Source organism: Equus quagga, chromosome 16 (genome assembly GCF_021613505.1).
Source record: "Equus quagga isolate Etosha38 chromosome 16, UCLA_HA_Equagga_1.0, whole genome shotgun sequence".
NCBI lineage: Eukaryota > Metazoa > Chordata > Mammalia > Perissodactyla > Equidae > Equus > Equus quagga.
In genome coordinates, this window is record NC_060282.1 from 26,091,333 (window position 1) to 26,116,674 (window position 25,342).

Here is a 25,342-nt window from a genome sequence, read left to right on the forward strand (position 1 = left end):
ATTTTAACCTACACATATTCAAGCATAGGTGCAAGATTCTGACTTGCGTTGCATTCACCAGCTGGTACTTTCCCCCTTTTGTATGAAATTAGGCAATTTTCTCAGCCTTGAGACGATAATAATAATTGCCTCCATCAGTCCAATTTCATCAAAACTTCATTTGTAATTCAAATGATAAAAATAATTTGCTTTCACAAAAAGTACATTTCAAGGCCTCTCAACCTTTTGAAGAAAGTTCTCATTTTTCACAGTCACCTCTCAGATTTTTTTTTCTCCTATAACTTTAAACCCTATTAACGATTTCTTCTTTTGCTTCTTTAGTTTTGGCTCACTGTTTTCTGTTGTTTAGAGTATCATAATCATGATTTCAGCCTCCATTCCGGCCTGTTGTTTTTACCCAGTAAAAACAAATACTGTAATTGTCCTCCCCAAAAATATGAGCATTGGTTAATGTGATGTGTACTGTCAGTGTATACAAATTCAGAGCTCCAGGGACTAGGGACCTAAAGCTTAACCGTACTTCCACTAGAGAGCATGTTTGCATTTTTCCTGGCATGGCCTAACAACTTATACAGTTTGAAGAATTGGGAATTTTAAAACGTCTCGAAGTACAAGAAGAAAAGAAAATGACAATTTTTCTCCAATTTCTCCCAGGCAATAATCACACATGTTCGAATAAGAGAGAGATTTTCTTTGAAGTAGGAATATAAAAGAATGTAAGTCTACGAATTACAGATTCCCAACCCAATTTATGTTTTTTATATTTCTTAAGTTTATCTTTTTCAATCAAATATTGGAGATGTAGTCTAAAAATCCATTTCTCCGACATATGGTAATGAAATAAAACTTTCAGTATTGTCTGGTTATTTTCAGAACTGGTTATTTTCGGTCATTTGTCAGTTAACTTGCCACTAGATCATTGATTCTAAAACTTGACTGCTCATTAGAATCACTTGGGTTGCATTTAAAATTTCCAAGCCCAGGTTCTACTCTCAAAGATTCTGATTTAATTGGTTTGATTGAAGACCTAGAAATCAAGTTTTTAAAAGCTCCCCCAAGTGATTCTAATGTACATCAGGGCTGTGAAGCGTTGTCATAAAGGCTTGCTGATGATCGGTGAAAGATGCAGCCCCTAGAAAGAAATGTGAGCCTCAGCTGTTCTAACCTTTAACTTCTATATTGATAGAACTTAATACTGATCTCTCTAATTAGTGTCTGTTTATACCATTGCGCAGCAAAATCTTCTATTGATTTTTTTTATCTCTCAGAGTTCATTCAACCCGATCCTCAAGGGGGCAAAGATTTTATTCCTGTCTTATTTTCTACCTGATCAAAATAATTCTTAACATCTTTATGCAAATAGTAGGCCGCTGTTACTGAAACTGGGAAAACTAGTATAACCCCTACAATTACAACTTATCAAATAGGGTCCCTATATTTAATATTTTCTTCCTCTCGTATGCTAGCTCTAATGTTATACTGATCTAGTTTTCTGAATTGAATGAGTCTTTTTTTTAAGACAGAATAAATTTGGGAAGGATAACTTTTAGAGAATAACTTTGTAAAGTTAAACTGACTGTACCATTACACAGTTTCAAACAAGAAGAACTCAAATTTTTTGTATTCCACACATATAACGGAAATGTGATATGGATAATTATAATAGTCATGCTTGACATATGCCAGCCTCGTTCTGTGTTTTTTACATCATTTCTAATCCCTGAAACAACCCTGCAAGGAAGGTATTATTATGTCCATTTCACAGGTGACATTTTTAAAAAGTTGTCTAGGTTAGGTTCATATAGTCAGAAAGTACCAGGTTTGAATAGCTTTCAGAAAACAGTAGGAATAGACTTCTATTCATCCAAAACCTGTAATTCATTCATTTTACCATGATCATTCAATATACCTGGAAAAATAAAAGAGGTCCGCCGGGTCATTAAAAAGTGGTCAGTAGCATGAACTAGTACAATGTAGAAAAATATAGTATCTCTTCTAGGAGAAGAACATACAAAGAAAATATGGGTAATCAATGCAACTTTTTAACACCAGGTAATTCTCATATTTATGGGAACCTTAAAAATTTCTCAGAAGCTCTTCTTACCCATTCCCCCTATCTCCAAAGTCCCCCACATGCACCACAGTGAAGGAAAGGGTTAGCAACTGGTTTGTACTCCAAACTCCCTCCCCTGGGGAGAGAAAGGTTAAAAAATAAGGCCAAATCTCCTCCTGATGAAAATCAATAGAAAGATAAAAGGAAGTCTGTACCTATGGAGAACTTTTAGCATGATTTGCCTGTGTCTAGGTTGTTTATAGTAAACAAACCTGGAATTTATGGAAATATGCAGCATGGAACTCTGGAAAATGTAATATAACATATTGGAGTAACATAATCTTTTCTAATGATTATAAAATTGATCTTTCATGACCTAAATAGCTTCCATTGGCTAAGTGATGCCCTGTATGCACCACCTAGAAACTCGTACATTAAATCTGGACCAGAGTGCTGCTTAAATGAAGGAAGAAAGCACCTGTGGAGATGTGTTAGTGTCACTCCTCCAAGTTTCACCTGTGTCTTTCAATATATGTATCCTATTTTTGGATCATTTGAATTAGTCAATTACAATACTGTGTAAGATCAGATTATGAGACTGATTTGGCAAGCACTCAAAAAATAAAATAATTAAGAATAAGTCTAACATATATGTACATACTCTATGTGAAGAAAACTGTACAACTATGAAGAAATAAATCAAAGAAGATATAAACAAATAGACAGATATTCCATGTTCAATATTAAGAAGACTTAATATTGGGAAGATGTCAATTTCTATCCACATGATCTACAGATTCAATACAATTCTGACAGAGTCTCAGCAAGTTATTTTGAAGATATCAACAAACTGATTCTAATGATTATATGCAAGGACAAAAGACACATAGTAGCCAACATGTCACTGAAGCAAAAGAAGAAATTTGGAGGACTAACACTACAAAATTTTGAGACTTACCATAAAGGCCACAGTAATCTAGAAAGCATTGTATTGGTGAAAGAAAAGACAAACGGAATGAAACAGAACAGGGAACCCAAAAAAAGACCTACATGATATAGTCACCTGATCTTTGACCAAGGAATGAAAGCAATTCCATGAAGAAAGGACAGTTTTTGCCACTAACCATACGAGAACAACTGGACATCCAAATGCAAAAACAAAACAAAACAAAAAATGAATCCAGACACAGGTCTTACACCTTTCACAATAATTAATTCAAAGTGAGTCTCGGCCATAAATGTAAAACACAAAACTATAAAACTTGTACAAGATAATGTATGAGAAAATCTAGGTGACCTTGGGCTTGACAAGTTTTTACAGACAGCACCAAAAGCATGATGCATGAAAAGAAAAATTATATTGGACTTCATTAAAAGTAAAATCTTCTCTATGCAAAAGACACTATTAAGAGAATGAGAAAACAAGCCATACACTGGGAGAAAATATTTGTAAATCATATATCTGCTAAAGGACTTATATTCAAAATATACAATGAACTCTTAAAATTTAACCATAAGAAAACAAACCACACAATTTAAAAATAGGCAAAAGATCTAACATACTCTCTCCAAAGAAGATAGATAGATGGCAAATAAACGTATGAAAGTATACTAAACAACAGACATAAATAAGGAACCAAAAATTAAAAAAATAAAATACCATTGTATATCTACTAGAATGGGTAAAATTCAAAAATATGACAATACTAAATTATGGTAAGAAAGTGGAGCAACAGGACCTCTCATTCATTGCTTGTGGGAATGAAAAATGGTACAGCGATTTTGGAAAACAGTCTGGCAATTTCTTATAGAACTGAACATAACCTTAGCATAAAATGTACCAATCACACTTTTAGGTATTTACCCAACTGAATTGAAAACCTATGTCCACATAAAAATCTGCACATGAATGCCTATAGCAACTTTATTCATAAATGCAAAGACTGGAAGCAGATAACATGTCCTTCAATAGGGGAATGGATAAATGAACTGTGGTACGTCCGTACAATGGAATATTAGTGAGAAATAAAAAGAACTGAGCTATGAACCCATGAAAAGACACAGAGGAAACTTAAAAGCGTATTGTTAAATGAAAAGAGCCATCCTGAAAAGACTACCTACTGTATGATTCCAACTATACGACTTTCTGGAAAAAGCAAAACTACAGAGATAGTAAAAAGACAGTGGTTGACAGTTTGGCAGGGGTGGGTGGGGTTGAATAGGTGAAGCAAAGGGGATTTTTAGTGAAATGAAACTATTTTGTATAATACTGTAATGTTGGATACACTACATTATGCACTGTCAAAACCCATAGAACTGTACAACGAAAAGAGTAAACTTTAATGTAAACTATAGACTTTAGTTAATAATAACATGACAATATTGGTTCACTATCATAAAAAATATACAACACCTATCAAGATGTTAATATTAGGGGAAACTGTGGGGGTGAAGGGGAGTAAACTGGAACCCTATACTGTCCGCTCAATTTTTCTGTAAATCTAAAATTGTTCAAAAAGTAGAGTCTATTAATTAAAACAAATAAATTGTAAAGTTGGGTACAATATAGCCTTGGCAGAAAGCCACTATTCATTTAACATGATAGAGTCCAAGTAGGTCACCGAAACTAAAAAGGAAAACCCCATCATTGTAAACATTTCCATGCTCTATTCCATGCTTTGTGTGTCATCCAGTTCCTTTGTCTGCTATCTAACCTTACCATTGCCATCTATCATCAAGACAATAAAGTGCTGCTTTCTGTGACAATGACAGGCTAGTGCATTCCCTGAGATGTACTGACAGCTCTGCCTATGTAGGTGAAAGAATTGTAGTTTGACAGTCACATGCATATATAAGCAATAGATCAAGTCTGCTTGCACAGTCCTACCTTCTCTCACTGTTCCCTGAATTCAGTGTCCTGGTATTTCACACGGGCTCCATTTAGTGCCCATCTTAATTGGACCTCCTGGAAAGTGATTTAGCCACCATGTCACCTGTAAAGTTGCCTATATATTACTAATATAATTGATAATATTGTTATGTTAATATATAACTAATCTAACGATATAATAATTATTACAAATTATTATTATTATGGCATTCGGAAACGTTAATGAGCACTTATAATGGCAGGCAGTGTGGCAAGTGCTTTTTACCAGTAACACGTCTTTTATCCTCACAGCAATTAAATGATAAATTTATAATGATTATTTTTTACAAGAGAAGAAACCAACGGTTTGAAAGGCTAAGTACTTTGCGCAGAATCACAGCTAATATAGCCCGTAGCCAGGTTTTAAACTAAGGCAGTGTGACCTCGGAGACTACATTTTTATGCCTCTGTTATGCTGCATCCAGAGAGCCGCTGTCAGATATTCAGACTGTGGAATCATCGTGAAATGCACTGTGGTGTGGTGAAGACTGTAATGGATATGAAACTAGAGTTCCTATATACTTTGCCCTATCAGATCCGTTGAGATTTTAGAAAATTCAGAGGTTTTTAATTTATAAAATATAACTAACTCTAACTATGTCCCCAAATGTGTGAAAATTCGTTAAGAGGTTGGATAGCAAAAGTATACAAAATAGTATTTTTCTGGAAATGTTGACCATCTTTCCACATATTTATGACTATTAGTGTAACTTCTTTTTGGAAACATTACAGTCATAATGAAGACTTGGTGGCACTAGTGCAAGCTGGAAACCACTCTATTCATGTATATTTTTGTTGTGATATTTTAAAGTAAAAGCATAAATCTTAAGAGTATAAAATATTTTGATAGTCACCCTTGTAACCAAAACCCCAATGAAAAGAAGAGCATAACCATTACCCTAGAAGGCTCCCTCATGCCTTTTCTGTCAAGCCTCCTCTCAGTGGCCTCCACGTAGAAGTTTTTGAACTTCATTAAAACAGGATAACATTGTCTGTGCTTTTAAGTCTGGCTTGTTTGCTGAGGACAATGTTTTAAGACTCGTCTATGTTTTTGCATATATTACTAGTTATTACTAGTTTGTTCTATCTAATTTCTAAGCAGTATTCTATTGCATAAACAGACAAATTTATTTATATATTCTCCTATTGGTGGATGTTTGTGTTGCCTCCAATACTTTGCTGTATTGAATAAAGCTAAAATGAACAATCATTAAAATGCATCCTGTGGACATATGTTTTTTGTTCTTTTCTGCAAATACTTAGGATTGTAGTTGCTGGATCATAAGTTGCTGTATGTTTAACTTTATAAGAAAATGACAAATCATTTTGTGCAGTGATTTGATGATTGTCAAATCACATCCCTCAGAACGTATGAGAGTTCCAATTGTCCCTTCATCCTTTCCAGCATTTAGTATTGCTACTCACTTTACTTTAGCTGTTCTGGTGGGTACATTGTGATATTTAATTGTGGTTTTAATTTACATTTTTCCGATAAAAACAATGTTGACCATCTTTCCACATATTTATGACTATTAGTGTAACTTCTTTTTGGAAACATTACAGTCATAATGAAGACTTGGTGGCACTAGTGCAAAGATAAAGTAATAACATAGATAGGTAGGGAGTCCAGAAATACACCCAAATATATATGCACACCTAATTTTTAATGCAATACAAATGCAATTTATATGTGCACATATATATATACATGTTGCTTTATTCCCCAAAGCAAATTGTGTAATATAACATTTTTCTACCACTTGACTTCATAAGTAGGATATTTTCCAAATAAATGGTTCATTTTTAAATGACTAGGTATTATTCAATTATATGAATGTAACTGAATTAGTGTTCTATTTTCTTATTTATAAATGTTTAGATTTCTTTCTGATTTTGTATTATAAAATTTATCTAATGATCCACTTTGCAAAAATAGATTCATCAAATTATGCCATGATTTTTTAAATTGTGGTAGGAATATTTAACATTAGATTTACCCTCAACAAATTTTTAAGTGCACAATACAGTATTGTTAACTATAGGCATAGAGTTACACATTAGATCTCTAGAACTTATTTATCTTGCATAAGTGAAACTTTATACTTGTTGAATAGCAACTGCCCATTTTCTCCTCCTGCGTGCTCCTGGAAACCACCATTCTACTCTCTGCTTCTGTGAGTTTGACTATTTTAGATATCTCAGGAAAGTGGAATCATGCAATATTTGTCTTTCTGTGACTGACATTTACTTCGCATAACACCCTCAAGGTTAATCTATGTTGTCACATATGGCAGGATTTCCTTCTTGTTTAAGGCTGAATAATATTCCTTTATGTGTAGATATCACATTTTCTTTATTCATTCATCCAATAATGGGTATCTATGTTGTTTCCTCTTCTTGGCTATTGTGGATAATGCTGTAATGAATTGTAGGAGCAAATATCTTTCCAAGATCCTGATTTAAATCCTTTGGGATAAATACCCAGAGTAGGATAGCTGGATCATATGGTAGTTCTATTTTTAATTTCTTGAGTATCTCCATACTATTTTCCTTACCAGCTGCACCATTTTGCATTCCCACCAACAGGGTACAAGTGTTCCGATTACTCCATATCTTCACCAACACATGCTATCTTTCCCTTTTTGTTAATAGCCATCCTAATAAGTGTGAGGTGATATCTCATTGTGATCTAATTTGCATTTCACTGATCATAAAAGAAAAATGTATTAATTTGTTTTCACCAAGTTTAAAATTGCTGCTTATCAAAAGACATCAATAAGAAAATGAATAGGCAAGCCACAGCCTGAGAAAAAATATTTGCAACATATATCTGACAAAGAACTCATACCCAGGTTACATAAAGAACTCCTACAAGTTGATTTATACATGCAGTTCTAACTATCATAAGAACTCCTAAACACTACAAAGCATGAGGTATTAACACAGTTCACGTGAAACATTGAATCCCATGCATCTTACCCTCTCTCAGAGGTCCTTGAGGCTTCTGTGTAATACCTCTACAGTTGAAAACTAATGCTCAAATGTTGAAATTTAAAGTAGCACCCTAAATAAGAGAGCAACTTTTTATTTCACTAGTTGTTTCTATTTGTCCCACGGGAAGTCTTTCTAGGGAACTTCACTGTCAAACAAGAAGGCACTGCCTACGTTGAAGGTTGCTCTCCAGCTACTACAATGATTTAAGTTGCCCAAAGTTTCCCCCAAAGCAACAGTTCAGCCTTGTCTCTGGCCATATGGGCCAACAGAAAGAAGTTTAGTGATTTTTTCAAGGCTCTATTTGAATTGTTACGGACATTGGAATATTCCAGTTTCTGATCAATTCTAAAACACCTTTATTTAGTTCCTCTGATGAGCAAGATGATAAAACATAAACATATCAGAGACTCAGATCTCACTGGATATATATTCTCTCAACTCCCAGTAAGTTGTTTTAACTGCCTGATAGGAGGGCAAGCTAGTGAAAAGGAAGCTCACACACACACACACACACACACATACAAAGGGAAGGTAACTCTAAATACAGTGGGAGAATAACACATCACTTCTGATGAAAACATAATGGCAACAGTCACCCGCAATTTACGTCATACCCTATCTTACACTCGATGGTTCACCCCAATAAGTATCCTACAAAGTCATCCCTCTGGATGCCTAGATTTGTAGTTTGGAGGGGAAAGCGTATCTACCACCTCTTTTTTGGGCCCTGGTTCTTAACAACTTTTATATCATTCCTACAATGTCTTGCTCATTTAATATCACTTGAATTAATTTCATTGTCTTAAGTTATTCTTCTCACAAAGGGTACATTTCAATTAAAAATGTCTGCAACTTTGGGGCGGCCTGGTGGTGCAGTGGTTGTGTTCTCATGCTCTGCTTCAGTGGCCCAGGGTTCATGGATTCAGATTCCAGGCACAGACCTACACATAGTTCTTTGAGCCACGCTTTGGCAGTATCCAACATATGGAATAGAGGAAGATTGGCACAGATATTAGCTCACAGACAATCCTCCTCAAGCGAAAAGAGGAGGATTGGCAACAGATGTTAGCTCAGGGTCAATCTTCCTCACCAAAAAAACAAAGAAATGTCTGCAGCTTTGTCTTTTGGTTCCAGTAATACATTTATATCAAGAATTGAAGTAATTAGATTCTTGTGGGTTGATCTGGTACCTTAGCACCATCTATGGCATTACTTCCCTAAAAAAGTATATTGGTGAAATATGAAAACTCATTTATAAACAACTCTGAAACATAAATAATTTGTAAGTTCAAAGCTTGTGAAAAAGTCAGGTTGTTTCCAGAACTACAATTATTCCAAGAAGTCAGTTGGTATCACTAGCACTTCATACTCCTCTGTTAACAATAGTGTGTATGTGTATGTGTGAGCATGTGTGTGTGCACACATGCAAGTGTATCTGGTCCATCCTTGCAACCCACCTCATGCCTAAATAATAATAGTCTAACCATATAGACTTAGTCTATGGATGTATTCCTTAACATTTAAAAACATGCTGTATTTCTATATGGAAAAAATACAAAGATGGTATGCAGTCTCCAGGTTCTCTATTACCAAATGACACATCACTTAATTCACTATTCCTTTCAGGGTATTTTAGCTACTCATTAAGTAATACACCTTTGGAAAAATTCTAATTATCTTGAACATCCTAAAGCAAAAAGTAGTATCACATTGAATTATTAGCAAGCAATGATTTAATTAAGTAATGTTAAGTCCTATACTTTCCAAATCACATAAACAATAAACTCAAGTATACGGCATTCTGTAATGAACAGAATAGTAAACTAACAATTTCTACTTCTAAATTAGCCTTTGCATTTATATCTTTAAGATGCAAATATGAAGCAGTATATTCATCAAGGGAAGAAGGGGGAGAATAGAAATTTCCAATTCTCTTCACGTAGTTCCTGATTCTGTCAGTACTTTCAAGTAATCAGAGCATCATGGAGCTTAGATGGGCTTCAGAGATCATCTTGCCTAGAACCCTTTTCATAGTAAATTTTCCCTCTTAGGAGTCTGCCAATTCTCTAAACAAATATATTCTAGCAGAGGAAATATCTTGATTATATGTTTCTACCATGGTTATTTAAAATCCTAGTTAGGATATTAAAGTAATTGTGAAATGGAGTCGTGTAAAATATGTATGCCCTGTACAGTTCTGAAGAATCACAGGAGAGCATTTCTCCTTTATGTGAATTGCATTTAAGAAAAAAAAACACAAATGGTACAGTTTCCCATGATCAGTTATAAAACCCATTAGTGATGCTGACATTTAAATGATTCTTTTGAAAAATGAAAATCAGTTACCCAAATAGAGTAAGTACGTTAAATAACATTAAATTTTTGCCAGATTAAATTCGGTTAACTGGCAAACTGTAATTTCTATTAAAGAATACATGAGAAGAGTCAATTATAGGAGCTAATAGGGCAAATCTATTTCTCTTAAATGCAAAACATGAATTTATAAAAGTTTTAGAATCCTATGGCTCTTGTAGGTATTTTCAAGAGTATCTCCATCTAGTAAAGAAAACTCTAGACCTATTACTGAAAGATGTAAATTATGTGTTTTTAAGACCTCAACTGGGGAGAGATTGTATAACTTCCCCTAGTTCATTCCAAGATTTCACAATCCTCTTGTCAGGAATTCCTTCTGTCTATCTAAACCACATCACTCACGCTTCAGTTAAGTCCATTACTTCTTGTTTCCTTCTCAGAATAAATTGAGAACTGCTGAGATTTAGAGATTGAAAGAAGCTGAACTGTTTCCCGGACTCCCATCCCTTAGAAGAGAACATTCTAAAAACAGAGCAATTTGGGTAACTTAAATAGAGTTAAATATAGTGAATTACCAACCACGAATAAATTTCACTGAAATAATTTGTAAAATTCTTGAGAAGTAGTGGAATTGGTGATAACTTTACTTTTTCTTGGTTTCACACTGCCAATTCCTTGGGTAAGCATAGATAAATGTTCTCATTACATTAAAAACAATAGAAAGAGAAAATTATGTAGGCATATATTCACAAATTTCAGAATACGTAGAACTCTCCCTATGTAGAGAGTTCTACATATGCTGAAGTTTTTATTTTTAAAAGAATGCATTTCAAATTTCTTTGATTTGTCTGAGCTTATTCTTAAATGAATATTACAGTTCATATCTAAGTTGGTGAAACTTAGTCACCAAGTGATTCTAACTTAGGGAAGATGACAGAAGCATAGCTTAAAATGGAAAACTGCATGCTTACTTTCTTGGATATTTTTCAAACCAAATTCACATACTTGACATAATCATGTAAGCACTCCATGGTTTGATCAGTAGTTCTATGCCTATGACTTTCAATCCTTTCAAGGTTAGAGGAACTATGAGCAATCCTTGTCTTTGGAAGAAATACCACAGATGGACACAGAGATCTATCTTTGAGAGAAATGATACTTCACACTCTGCATTAATCTAGAGATTCCTGTAGTACCTGTAGTTGACCTGAATCTGTATATGACTGCAGAGAAAAATTAGCCAGGTCACAACAACTTGGAACATTTTATCCAGAGAAGAAAGCAGAACTTCAACAGAACAGAAAAAGTCACTTTTAAGAGATTACAATTCAGACAACCTGGGTTATTCAGGGTGCTGACATTCCAAATCCGTTGTACTTGACTTGACTTTGCAGGTTCGGTGTTAAGAAAAAAAAGAAACTTTTTTGGCTTCTACCACTGCCCTACTTGAAACTGTAAGACTTAGAGATTTTTTTTCTGTAAAGATTTTCTCATTTTCACCCTTTTCCAAGCTACCACATCAGTATATTTTATGTAATCAAAATAATATATAATCAATTGCTCTTTTGACAAATTTGTTGAGCTTTAAAAGATTTCACGTGGAGAGAGAAAATAAAATTTGTTCAGAAATATCTCATACACAGACAAGAAATTGCCACAAGATAAAAATGTTGCAAATCCCATAAAGGGGGGAAAACAAACAACAAATAATGGTGAAACCTTAAAATATATTTCAAAACCTGCACAAAATCCATAACCTGAAATTAAGATTTGTTTTTTTCAAAATATGGATTATACCTACACCTGAGGTCCTAGTTAAAGATACAAGTTTCTGAGCATCAGCTTTGACTTACTAAATCAAAATCTCTGAAGGTGGATCTTGGAAATTTGCATTTTTAACAAGCTTCCTACATGATTACCTGAGCCACTAAAGTTTGACAACTACCCTTATGGAGTTTCACAGACATTAAAACAAATAGACAAAAACAACACCTCTTCCAACAAGAAGAACTTTGATGATGTCAAGGCTTAAGTCCCTTTAGACTGATCAGCTTGATTGAAGCGGAGGATCTCTTCCTCTGGACAGAAATCCATCCCATTAACACTGGTCTTGGCTCTAAGAACAAGATAAAGCAAGTAAGAGAGTAATAGGTCTCACCCTAATGCATAAATCTCCTTGAGGACAGAAACTAGTGGTTCACAGTCATGTCCTCAGCATAGAGGAGGCACATACATATTTGTAAATGAATGGTGAACATGATCAGAAAATTTGCCGCACCAGTAAAAGGGCAATCAATTGTCTCATTCAAGCACAGCAGTCTTTCCCAGCATGTATGACCAGCTACAATACCTTGAATAATCCAGCTCCTAAGTATGTTGAAGGCAATGGTGTATGTGGGAGACTAACGGAAAATTACTAGTTGAGAATAAAAGCAAGCTGTGTTCTTGACCTTCTCTGTGCTTTTCCTTTTTACTAGGCAAGTGGCACTATTACTGTTTTCATCACTGCTGCTTGTGGTATTCTTTGTGAGCAATTTATTGACGTACTATTATTCTTTCTGCATCTTTCTATTGTATTTCTTCCCTTTAAACTTTTTCAGATGAGACTTTTTATTTTATTGCAAAAATGGTAAGTGGATACTTAAAATGATAAAAATTTTGAAATTATACCTGCATATCTTAATGCATAGTTTTGACACAAATCGAGCACTAGAAAGGGGAAAAATCAATAACTAGTGAAACACTGTAGCAATGGCTGGTAATATTATGGTGGCCCAAAGCAAACAGTTTTGTGAATAAGAATTTCATAGTCTGAGGAAGGCATATGTTTTTAATAATAAAATTTACATTAAAATATTCCTATAAAATAAAAGTTCCCAATCCAACAATCAGACAAAATTGAAGTAAATCACTTGACCTACTTATTACAATTCTGACTTTCTGATAACTTGGTAAAATAAAGTTAATGATTAGTTAGGTAAAATATTTTGTTTACAAAATGGGAAGTCAAGGGTCCAGCCCCATGGCCGAATCATTAAAGTTCCACGTGCTCCACTTCAGCTGCCCAGGGTTCACATGTTCAAATTCTGGGTACGGACCCAGTCCACTCAACAGCCATGCTGTGGAGGCATCCCACATATAAAGTAGGGGAAAACTGGTACAGATGTTAGCTCAGGGCGAATCTTCCTCAGAAAAAAAAAAAAAAAAAAGGGAAGTCAAAACCTAATGGGTGGTTTTAAACTGGGATGAATTTTGTAAGACCAGAAATGGTACAAAGATTACCTGCTATCATTTCCAATTTAAATTTATATATAGCATACATTTCAAGTATTACATATTATTTATAAATAACATAAGGTGCCCATGGAAATCTAGTGTCATCTTCATAAATACGATTAGTTAATAAATAATTCATTTGTCCCAGAAAACTTTTATGTATCATCTTTTAAATGCTAAACATAATGATATAGTCTTTGGAAGAATAAGGATGAAAATAGATGGAGTCTTATTGACAAAAAGCCCGCGAGAAATCGTTCATAAATGTACTACCTACAATTATGAAAATAACGAAATATTGAAATGAAATATTAAAGAATAGACACTGACAAGACAGAAAGACGAAGAGAAGAAGAGTATTGCAGACAATTTCAAAAGCCCTGAGATTTTTGGGGAATCGTTATCAGCCCAAAAAAGCTGGAGTATGGGGGAAAGGAAGAACTGAGGAAAATGAAGCTATGCAATAACTGCTTTGTCAATGATGTGTGAAAGCTTGACCCATTTTTACTATCCGTTGCATTTCAACATGAATCCCCCATTATCCCGTATGCATGAAGCTTTCCAAATCCAGGCACATCTACCAGCAAACTGTTCTACTCATCCTTTTGCATGTGAAAGAAAATAATGTAACTCTTTTGCATTTATAACTCTTTTTTCCTGAATCTCTCAACTGAAAAAGTATAAAGCAAGATTATTTTTAATGCCTAGGGGTAAAACAGTATCATCAATGATACTTAACTCCAGTTAATTATCAAACCTAAGAACTGGACCTGTTTCATAGGCTTGATGTTCCCCTGCAACTTCTGGTTATGATGTCAATAAAACACCATGATATATGCTTACGTTTGCGTATGTGTGAGAGTCTTGGAATGTAGAAACTTTTGTGCTGAATGAGGCAAATATTTGCAAAGTTGATAAAAAATAAACAGCTTTAGAGTTTAAAAATCATGCACCAATATTCATATTTGAATATTCCATTTTCATAGAATTTTACATGTTTGGCCTCAAAATATATTTGAAATCTCCATTTCTAAACCTCCTTTTAACACCTATTTCATAATATGGAGTGAAGCACTGTTTCTGCCAAAAGAGTTTGAATGGAAAACCTACAGGCATGCAATCTCTGGGCACATAATAAAACATACAACTAGTAACAGAAAAGAATAGTCCTTTATAGTTTACAGAGTGCTGTAAATATTATATTATCTTATATAATCCACATATCATTTGTGTGAGACTTCATTGTCACCACATGCATTTACTTAGGAAGAAAGTGAGATCTTCAGATTATTCTTCATTTTAAGTTATACAGCTAATAAAGGTCAAAGCTCAGTCTTGAATTAAATCTTATTACTAATCCATGTATCTTTCCCAAAAACTGTGCTCCAGGTGACCAGAACACATGGCTAATGAAGCCAAAGTCACGGGTGACAATGTTCCAAAAAGTAATTAGATTTGCTCTGATCCAATAATGCATCATTTTATTTAATATTAACTAAAAGTCAGCCTGCTTGTAAATACTTATCACAGATAACTAAGAGTCATTAGAAAAGAGATTATGGATAGTTTAGGAGAAATCACAACCACTAATGGATAAAACAAATCAACTTTCATATAATTCTGATGGTTCATCAAAATAAGTACAATTGCACACCTGATTTTCCATCTGTCTAAAGTAAGTATAGCAAAATGAAATATCAATGTGTGTATAGAAACATAACTATTTCTACCTTTTCAACATTTGAGCTATAATATGCCTTCAGTAGTAGAAATAATTTTTTAAATTATTTTTTAAATACTTCAAATATCAAAATGTTTCACTATTTTTATTTTTTTCACTTCCCACCTTCCTCTGATTTTACTTAGAATTTTGATTCTGAGTTTTAAGCTCACTCAATCTAAGATGAAATTTGTCACCTCATGCTTTAGCTGGTTAATTCTGTATAGTTCTCCAAATCCCATCCATCAGTAAATGACTTATTAGCAACATGAATTTTTCTCTAAACCAGTACAGATTTGAGATATTTGGATTTTCTACAACTTCCGCCTAAAACATTGCCAATGACCCATGGCCTAGCACAGTGATTTTCATGTGGTAGATATTCAGTAAATGTTTGTGAATTAAGGTGGGAACATTGGGGAAGGATTCAGTTCATGGAAGATAAGTGGTATTGAGTAGAATGATGGCTTCGTCAACTTTGAGGCAGTTTGTATTCACCCAGCATGTGTGAGTCACCTCCCCAGGTAAATTATCCATTGTTCAGACAAAGAAAGAAAGAAAAAGAAAAAAAATAACCCCTACTCCATGGTGTCACTTTTCTTCCTCCATTTATAATCAGAAATGAACCAGGGAGGGAAAAAAAAGTAATAATGAGAAAAGATAAATTAAACTTCTAAACTTCATGAAAGTTAAAAGTTTGGAGAAATGGAAGTTTGTACTTTAGATGACCCAGAGCATCCATTTCTAATAACTTTATAATGACAATTTTCTTTGTAAATTCTCATGCATGCTAATTTAGATTGATCACAGAATCCTTTGAAAGGTTGAAAATTATTCCTGCCTGGTTTTTAATGAACTTGTATATTGAGATAGAATTTGGGGGATGATTTGGTCCCTTTTTCCCATCAGGCTGAGAACTATTAATGTAGTCTCAGCCAAACATAAAAGGGTCAGAGAAAACCTTATCCAGTCTGTGTGCTTTTTTTCACTGAGATCATATTGAGCACATGATAGCAGAATAACCCCAGAATAGGCCCACCCCAGGCACAACTTCATGTTGATAAGCTGTTAGATTGTGCTTCACTACCATGCAGTTTTCTTTTTTCCCCCAAAGGGCAGGCATTTCAATTCAACACACAGCCAAGAGAGCAGCAAACTGCTGGCTTCTGTGGTTGATTGTTTCTCATCCTCAATCCTTTAAGAGAAACTAATTCTTTTTTTAGCAATTTACTTATTCTTTCTTGCAATCATTCAAAACATTTTTTTGGACGTCTGCTAAGTGCACTGCACTGTGAGAGATGAAGTCATCTTAGTTCTGCCTTCAATCTACCAGAGGATTTAGACAGGTAAACAAATCATTACTCAATACAGTGGGATGGGAACTTTCAGAGAAGCAAACGCGAAGGGCACCAGTAGCATAAAGACAATGCTGTTTCCAGAGAAGGGCAGACTTGTGCAGGACTTTTGCAGAGAAAAAGTGGGCTTGAAAAGGTACAGAAGTGAGAAGAGAAGTTATTCAGCCAGAGGGAATAGGGAGTGGAAACAGGCAAAACAGTGTGAACAAGATGAAGCTTTTTCAGAACAAGTGTGATTAGAAATATTCCTTTTTAGAAGAAGAAGCATAATATACTTTATTCTGCTAGAATTTTGGAGCGGTAGGAAGATAAGAGGGCCAATATATATCAGTTAGTCAGGACCAATGATAGTAAAAATAGAAATGGACAGAAGATAACATTTGGCTAAATAAAAATTGAGATATTGAAAGTGATAGTGAACAGAAATTTTCAAGCCGTGAAAGCACCATGTGTTAGATGGGATTTCTCCTGAACAATATTATGAAGTTAATTTTGGTATTAATACAGGCCAAACACAAATTTGAGGTCATTTCTTTGCGGATTTGAAGTGAGTTTTGGGGGATTGTAGCCATGAAAGAGAGGCTGGGGAATGATTTTTATCTGCACAGTAGGGAAGGATAAAATGGGTATCTTTCTCAATCTCATCAAGCTCCAAGTCTCTTAAAATTAAAAAACATTCCGGGGGCTGGCCTCATGATGTAGTGGTTAAGTTCACGCACTCCACTTTGGCTGCCCAGGTTTGCAGGTTCAGATTCTGGGCACAGACTTACACCACTCATCAGCCATATTGTCAACACCACTCGTCAGCCATGCTGTGATGGCAACCCACATACAAAATAGCAGAAGACTGGCACAGACGTTAGCTCAGGGCTAATCTTCCTTGAGCAAAAAAAAAAGAGGAACACTTGGGCCCAGCCTCGTGGCTGAAGAGTTAAAGTTCCACATGCTTCACTTTGGCAGCTGGGGTTCCCAGGTTTGGATCCTGGGTGCGTACCTACTCCACTCATCAGCCATGCAGTGGAGGCATCCCACATACAAAGTGGAAGAAGATTGGCACAGATGTCAGGGCTAATCTTCCTCAAGCAAAAAAAAAAAATCTATTTTCTTCTTATATTTGCACCAAACTGTAAATAAGTACTACTCTTAAAGAATATACATAATCTACAACTAACTTTTTTTAAATTTCAGACCCACTCTGCATAAACAGCATTTAATAAAATTATTTTTGTACAGTGTTGATACATATCTCTAAATTTGTGATGTGTCCAGCTTTTGAATGATCTGAGATACAAAGCTATACACTTATATAATGTCAGCAGAAATAATCATGTAGTTAATGCACCAAGATATATTGAATATTTTTTCAAACATAATTTTTTAATACTCAAAAACTAAAAGAAAAACACCCATCTGGAAGGCTCAGATCAAAAAATATTTGGTGTTCTAGGAGAGGAAGGCATAGATAAGAGTGCAGAAGATCACACAGCTTTCCCTAAACTTAAGACCTCAGTTCTTTTTTCCTTAATACCATTGTGTAGCACTGTTCTCTCCTATGGCTGCTATCTTCTTAAATAGGACATAAGCTGTGCAGTTGAGGAGTAAGCAATCTGACCCTGTGGAAAAGAGAGCTAGAAAGACACAGTCAAAAGTACAAGCCATTCACCAACTTAATGGACCGATCCTTATCCTTAAATATCATTAGGATATAAACTTCCTTCTTTTGAATTTCTTCCCAGCCTTCAAATGAAATAGCCATGGGAAAATAAGTGCCAAATGTCTTTGATGTGCTGCCTCAAAATTCTATCTTTGGGGTAGTATAAAACCTTACCTGGAACCAGTAAATTAGAGTTTCTGTTATAGCACCAAAATTCACAACAAGATATTGTTAGAGTAAATTCAAAGAGAGAAGACAGTCACTGTAAACTGCATAGTAGCTGTATTTTATCTATCAAATCAAGAGCTAATAAGCAAAAACACCGTGGGACTATGGATGATTTCAAAATACTCCGAAGCACCCTAAGTATAATTTTCTAATTTAAAAAAATAAATAAAAGTCTCAAACTAGAGATTATTTAAATTCATTAATCATCAATAGCCATACTAAACTAAAGTGAGAGACCCATGAAAGCCAAGACAGCTGCTATGTGTTCAATTAATTAATGCTAGTGCCTTCAAAGTGAAATGCACAGGAGCAAGTTCTCAGAAAGAACAAGAAAGAAGAAGTCAATGTGTCTACGATTGGAAGCATGGAGGGGAAAACAATGCCAATCACTATGCTGGGCTCACTACGTCTTACCCTTTTTTCCTCTCCTTGCCAACAGATTATAGGTCTTGGGAAAAGATATAGCAAATGATATAGAGAAATGCAAAAGACAGAACAAAGTATAAAAATAGGCATTCTTGATTCCTTTCTTTATATAACCCCTCACACATATTTTATTCATCAACATGTCCTAGCACTCAATCTCCCAAACATACCCTCTATCAGTTCATTTCTCTACTTTTCACGGATTGCCACCAATCCAAGCCTTCAATATCTCTACCTCCACTACTTAAATAGCCTTCCAACTGGTGTCCGGCTCATCAGTTCTGCCACCACGCCCACCACTCCTTTATTCTCCACCCAATTTCCAAAGAGTCTTTATGAAATAAAATAAAGATATGTTGGTCCTTCATGAAAACACTCCAAGGACTTTTCATAGTACTTTTTTAAAAATTTACTTTTTATAATTTAGATACAGCAAAATATACTGTTTGATATATGGGTTTTGCCAAATGCATAGTCGTATACCCACTATTACAATCCAGAAGGAAGGAAGGTATTTTACAAAATGAAAAGAAGTAAGACTAATTGCTAAGGCCCCTGTTCAGTTTCTGAGAATGACTTTAATTAGGGACCCCTGCAAATCCTCTAAGCAGTAGCCACTAACATCTCAGTGGACACTTGAATGAAAACAAAGACATAGCCATGTGAAGATTTGGAGGCACAGCATTCAAGGCATAAAAAATCAAACCAAGTAATGATAAATTTTGGTTTGTCTAAGTTATGGAAAGGCCAGAGTGACTGTGATATTGAGAACAAAGGAAAGAGTAGTATAAATTGACTTTGGAGAGGTGGTGGGTCCAGCTCTTGTAGAGCCTTATAGGCATAATGAAGAGTTTGGATTCTTTCCAATTGTGACAACAGGAATGGTATGCTTTGATTTATGCTTTAAATACACCTCTGCTGGCTGTTAAATAGAGAACAAATTGAAAAGAAGAGGAGAATAATCAGATTGTTCAGCCGGGATGCTGTAGCAAGAGCTCAGGTCAGGATCGTAGCATTTGAGCAGATATCAGTAAAAATGATAGAGATAGTTGAATTGGAGCTGTATTTTGGAGATTAAAGAAATGAGATTCTCTCTGGGATTGGATGTGATGGTGGAGTGTGGCAAGGAAGTAAAAGAAAGCATACATGATTTTGCCCAGTTTGGGGCCAAAACAACTGCAGAGGGAAGGGAGACATTCTCAGAAAGAAATTAAGACTTATTTTAGACTTGTTAAATTTAAGATTCATTTATGATATCTAAGTAGTATTGTACAAAGAACAATAGGTTTTAATTATATTGCTTTACAAACAAATTATTTTCTCAATTCCCAGCCCAATTGACATCGCTTGTGGAATTTCATCTTTATGTCTCCAGGCTTAGGTAAACACCTTTTTCTACACTCATATTACTCTGTGTTCATCTCTAATATCCCAGATGATAGCAGATATAGTTTCTTTCATCTGCTCTAGCAGAGTTCCTACCTTAGGATATAGTCAATTAATAGATTTTAAATACCTGGTGTTTCTTTCTCATATTTTGATTTTTTGAATCATATCTCCTGCAAAGAAAGACTTTCTACAAGTAAGATTTTGAAAATATCAAAGTGTCAAATGACCACAATAGGTTAAAATGAGCACATGCAACAGGAAATAGAAGAGAAAGAGTTACATCAAGAGAGAGACAAGGGTATAAGAGAGAATTTGCCTAAATGGAATGGCCTAAATGTAGGTAATGCAGATGTTCACCTAAAGCCAAGAGGGCTTCTTTGTTTTCAATAACTTCGCAATATTTTATTAAATATGCCTTAGAATCTTTTCCTTTATTTAACAATTTATTCTCACTTTTTTGGCCTTTAGTTTTGTATTTTTGACAGTTTCAAAGTTGATCCCTTATTCTGTTTGTACACTCGTGTCACAATGCTTCAGTTTTTCATGGCCTTCTTCCTTTGTTCACATGGAGATTTTTTTTTCCAGCTCCCTGATATGAGATCTTACAGGATTCCATTTGAACTAAGTTGTGGATGAGTGGTCTTTATGTACCAGTTGTGTTGAGCTGATATAAATGTTATAGGTAAAACTACCATTTTCCACTGAACACAGTTTTAATCTTTTCTCTGTTACATGATCCTAACCAAAGTTGGAACTATTTTTTCCACTCAAGGTACATCAATGCAAGCAAATCCCAAGATTTTCAATACAGACCTTTCCAGCATAATAACTTTTACTAATATAGTTAATGCAATTAGTCTTTTTTCACAAACTGTCGGTATTAGGGCATCTTACCTTTATTATATATACAGAATAAAGTTTTGTTAAAGTTATATGCAATTATTGATACACAAAATTAAGACAATGCAGTATAAATTTTTAAATATGACCTAGCATAACAAGATAATACTGTTTTATGTCTATATGTTTATATGTTATATGTTTAAAAAACACTATTTATGATTTATTTTACTATTAAATGTCTATTATCTATACAATAGTATCAAGAAATTCAACTACCCACAATTTCTGTCCACCCTTACACATTTAAAAACAGCTTAGCCACATAAAAATCCATGTAGCGAGAGACAGAGCAAGTTTACTGAAGCAAGAAGAATAATCTTCTAAAAAGGCTTCACGGGTTGATGAATTTAGGAAGTAAATACCTCTTAATATCTATTCTCTCAGGATATTTTAATGTGTGGAAATTCATGATTTCCTTTATTTACAAAGCAGTAGCATTTAATTAAAAAGTACTTATAGGACATTTCAGTTGAAGAGAGGGAGTGATGGGGAAAACACTGAGTCTTATAACCACAATGGATCTAAGAAAGGCAATTTACAGAAAACAAAATATTTAAGGTCTATCAAATTGCAGTCACTCCAAGTATATTTTACCCAAGTCAGCAAATTGATACAGGAGAGGAAGGCGGGGCCCACTGGGGAGGAGCTTGCTTGAACTATTTAATATGGATACCACATAGCAAAAAAGTATTTCAAGCATACATTAGAAACTAAACCCTGAGTTACATACTATGATATAGAAGAGACATGGCTATTTTCTTCATGAATTTACACATTTATCAGGAATAAAGTAAACTATACAATTGAAAACAAAAATCACCATTACTTCTACCACTTGGTGTCTTGATTAAGGCCTCAAGTAATACTACCTTCCATACTAATTATTTGATTGATTTGATAACCATGTTGTTGTTACATGCCATCAAGTCAGCTCTGACTTCTGACAACCCTGTGACTGAGTGATGTCCACAGTGTCCTGCCCTCCACAGCCCTAGTCAGCCTCTGTTAAGTCACATCTATGGCTTCCTTTATGGATTCAGCCCATCTCATATTTGGTCTTCCTCTCTTCCTGCTGCCTTCTATTTTTCCCAGCATTCTTGTCTTTTCCAAAGAATCCTGCCTTCTCTTGATGTGCCCAAAGTAGGACAGCTTCTTTCGTTTTATCATTTTGGCCTCTGGCAATAGTTCAGGCTTAATTTGCTCTAGGACCCACGTGTTCATCTTTCTGGCAGTCCAGGGTACTTGTAGAGCTCTCCTCCAACACCATATTTCAAAGGAATCAATTAGCCATACCACTTATTATCAATTGTCAATCAATTATTATCTTATATCAATTATTAATTATCTTAATATCAAGAATCAATTAACCATACCACTTATTATCCATAAAAGTTAAATCAAAATACCAATTTTATTTTATTTATTTTTTTTTTTTGCTGAGTAAGATTTACCCTGAGCTAACATCTTTTGCCAACCTTCCCCTTTTTTGTATGTGAGTGGCTGCCATAGCATAGCACCTGACAGACAAGTGGTGTAGGTCTATGCCTAGGAACCAAACACAGGCTACTGACATGGAGCACACTGAACTTAACCACTAAGCCACTGGGACTGGCCCCCAAAATGGCAAAATTTTAATGATAATTTCGATCATTTAATGTGAGAGAATTTTTGCATAATTTAATATATGTATTACATGGTTTCACATGGAAAGCGCCTTCTTTATGATAAGGTATAGATTATTTCCATTATTTATTTGTTAGAGATGTTACTGTTTAAGGGGATTAAAACAGTTTTATTGCCTTTAATCTCATCATTGAAATGTAAGTCACTAAGTCTCTAGTATATTATACCTGGTAATATATTCATGATTGTTTCAAATTTTAACCTAAACTCCACATTCGGTTTTTTTCAAATGATATATCATGTAGTAAATCTATAGGTTCTTAAGAGTCAAAATCACTTTGCATTTTTAAAGTTGTTTATTGAACCAGAACTAAATCCACTATTCTTGCACTATATCCGAAGAAGTGATTATGGAAAGTATATTATGCATGTACTACAAATTAAAAATATATATATACATAAAACATTTCTACTTACTGTTAAAAAATTATAAAATTCTCCTGATAACCTCTGGTTCTTTAATTGAAAAGGTCAATTTTTTCACTGAATCATTTATTAAGATAAATACATTTAACAGCTATTATGAGCCAAGCATGGGCTCTTATTATGAAAAATAAGCACTTGATGGTTCTATAAGAAAGCCTATATTAAAACATGCTCTAAGCAAATAATTTTATAGGTCTTTTCATAAAATCACTATCTATTCTTCAACAATTTCACACAGTGAGGCAACTGAAATAAGGTCATTAAGATGACTTAAATAAGGTCATTATATTGAGGGAACCTATGGTTAATATTTTTATTTTCTCTTTCTTTTGTTGGAAGATTTGGGTTAAACACTATATGGTACTATAGCTGGATTTTTAGCTCTTTATGCATTTGAAAATTCATTTTGGTTGTTAAAATTTAGTGGGGCAGGCTGTTTGGCCTATTTCTACCAGAAGATATTGTGTAAGCCACTTATCTTTCAAAAACTCAACCAGCATTACCCACAGCAGGGACATCACGGGAATATAAAGGAGAAGGAATGAGTAATAGATAAAAATAACAGCTACGGGGCCAGCCTGGTGGTATAGTGGTTAAGTTTGCGTGCTCCGCTTTGGCAGTCCGGGGTTCATGGGTTTGGATCACAGGCCTAGACCCACGCACTGCATAACAAGCCATGCTGTGGCAGCATCCCACATACAAAAGAGAGGAAGATGGGCACAGGTGTTAGCTCAGGGCCAATCTTCCTTAAAAATAAATAAATAAGTAAATAAATGAATAAATAAAATAAATAACAACTGCATTTCATGAGATGATATACAAAATAATAGAAACAGTTCAACCAATGAAAAATGGAGTCTCCATTTTGTTGTGGAACCTTTGCAATAACTAAGTCCAGTGTAACACACACACACCATCTGATGTAGCAACTCTGAAGATGCACCATTGTGAAGCAGGTCCAACTCCTGATCCTGTGATTCAGGAAAAAAATTATTAAAACAATGAAATCTATGGCCGGCGCCTGGTGGCACAGAGGTTAAGTTCACACATTCTGCTTCCAGCGGCCCAGGGTTTGGGGTTTGGCTCCCAGGTGCAGACACGGCATCACTTGTCAAGCCATGCTGTGGCAGGCGTCCCACATACAAAGCAGAGGAAGATGGGCACGGACGTTAGCTCAGGGCCAGTCTTCCTCAGCAAAAAGAGAAGGCTTGGCAGCAGATGTTAGCTCAGGGGTGGTCTTCCTCAAAAAAAAAAAAAAAAAGTGAAATCTACAGCTGTCAAAATATTTAACCTGCTTGATCAGATGATGTTGTGAGAACATATTTGACTCCCCAGGTTGCCAGGAGGAAGTAAGTAAAGAGGGAACTTGGCAGCACTTAAGTTTTGGTCTAAGAAACATAACCCCCATCACTACTACATGCATCACCAGCCAGGCATCCTAAAGGAATACCATGCCATGGGAATCAAGATGGAATAAGAGGGTGCAGACAGTTAGTTTGCTGACATGCTATTTTTTCTCCTTCGTTCCCAATAAATATCCTGTTCCTCAAAAGTCTAGCAAAAATGGTTACTTAATTTGATCACTATTAACAGTAGATCAGGGAGAAATGGGAAATGCTATTAAAGTCCTCACTCACTTCCCCAGATTGTCCAGCTCACTCGGGGGCCATCTTAAATAGAGAAGTTAAAGGAGTCACCCAACTTCCAACAACTTAGCTCTGCGTGAGCCAGACTCCAACACCAAGTCTGTCTAGCTCTTCAGCTTGTGCTAGTTGATGCTGCCGTATTAACTGAATGTGGCCTGATTTTTTTCCTGCCATTGAATTGTTAGATTTACTAGAGGGGTTGAGTTCATGTTGCCAAGATGCTCGGAAGGGAAACAAAGATGGCCAGAAGGATATATATGCTGCCTAGACTTTATTAATTCCTTCCTCTTGCAACAATCTGCCATCTAACTGTATGAAAAGTGGATATTACATGAATTTCCATTTTT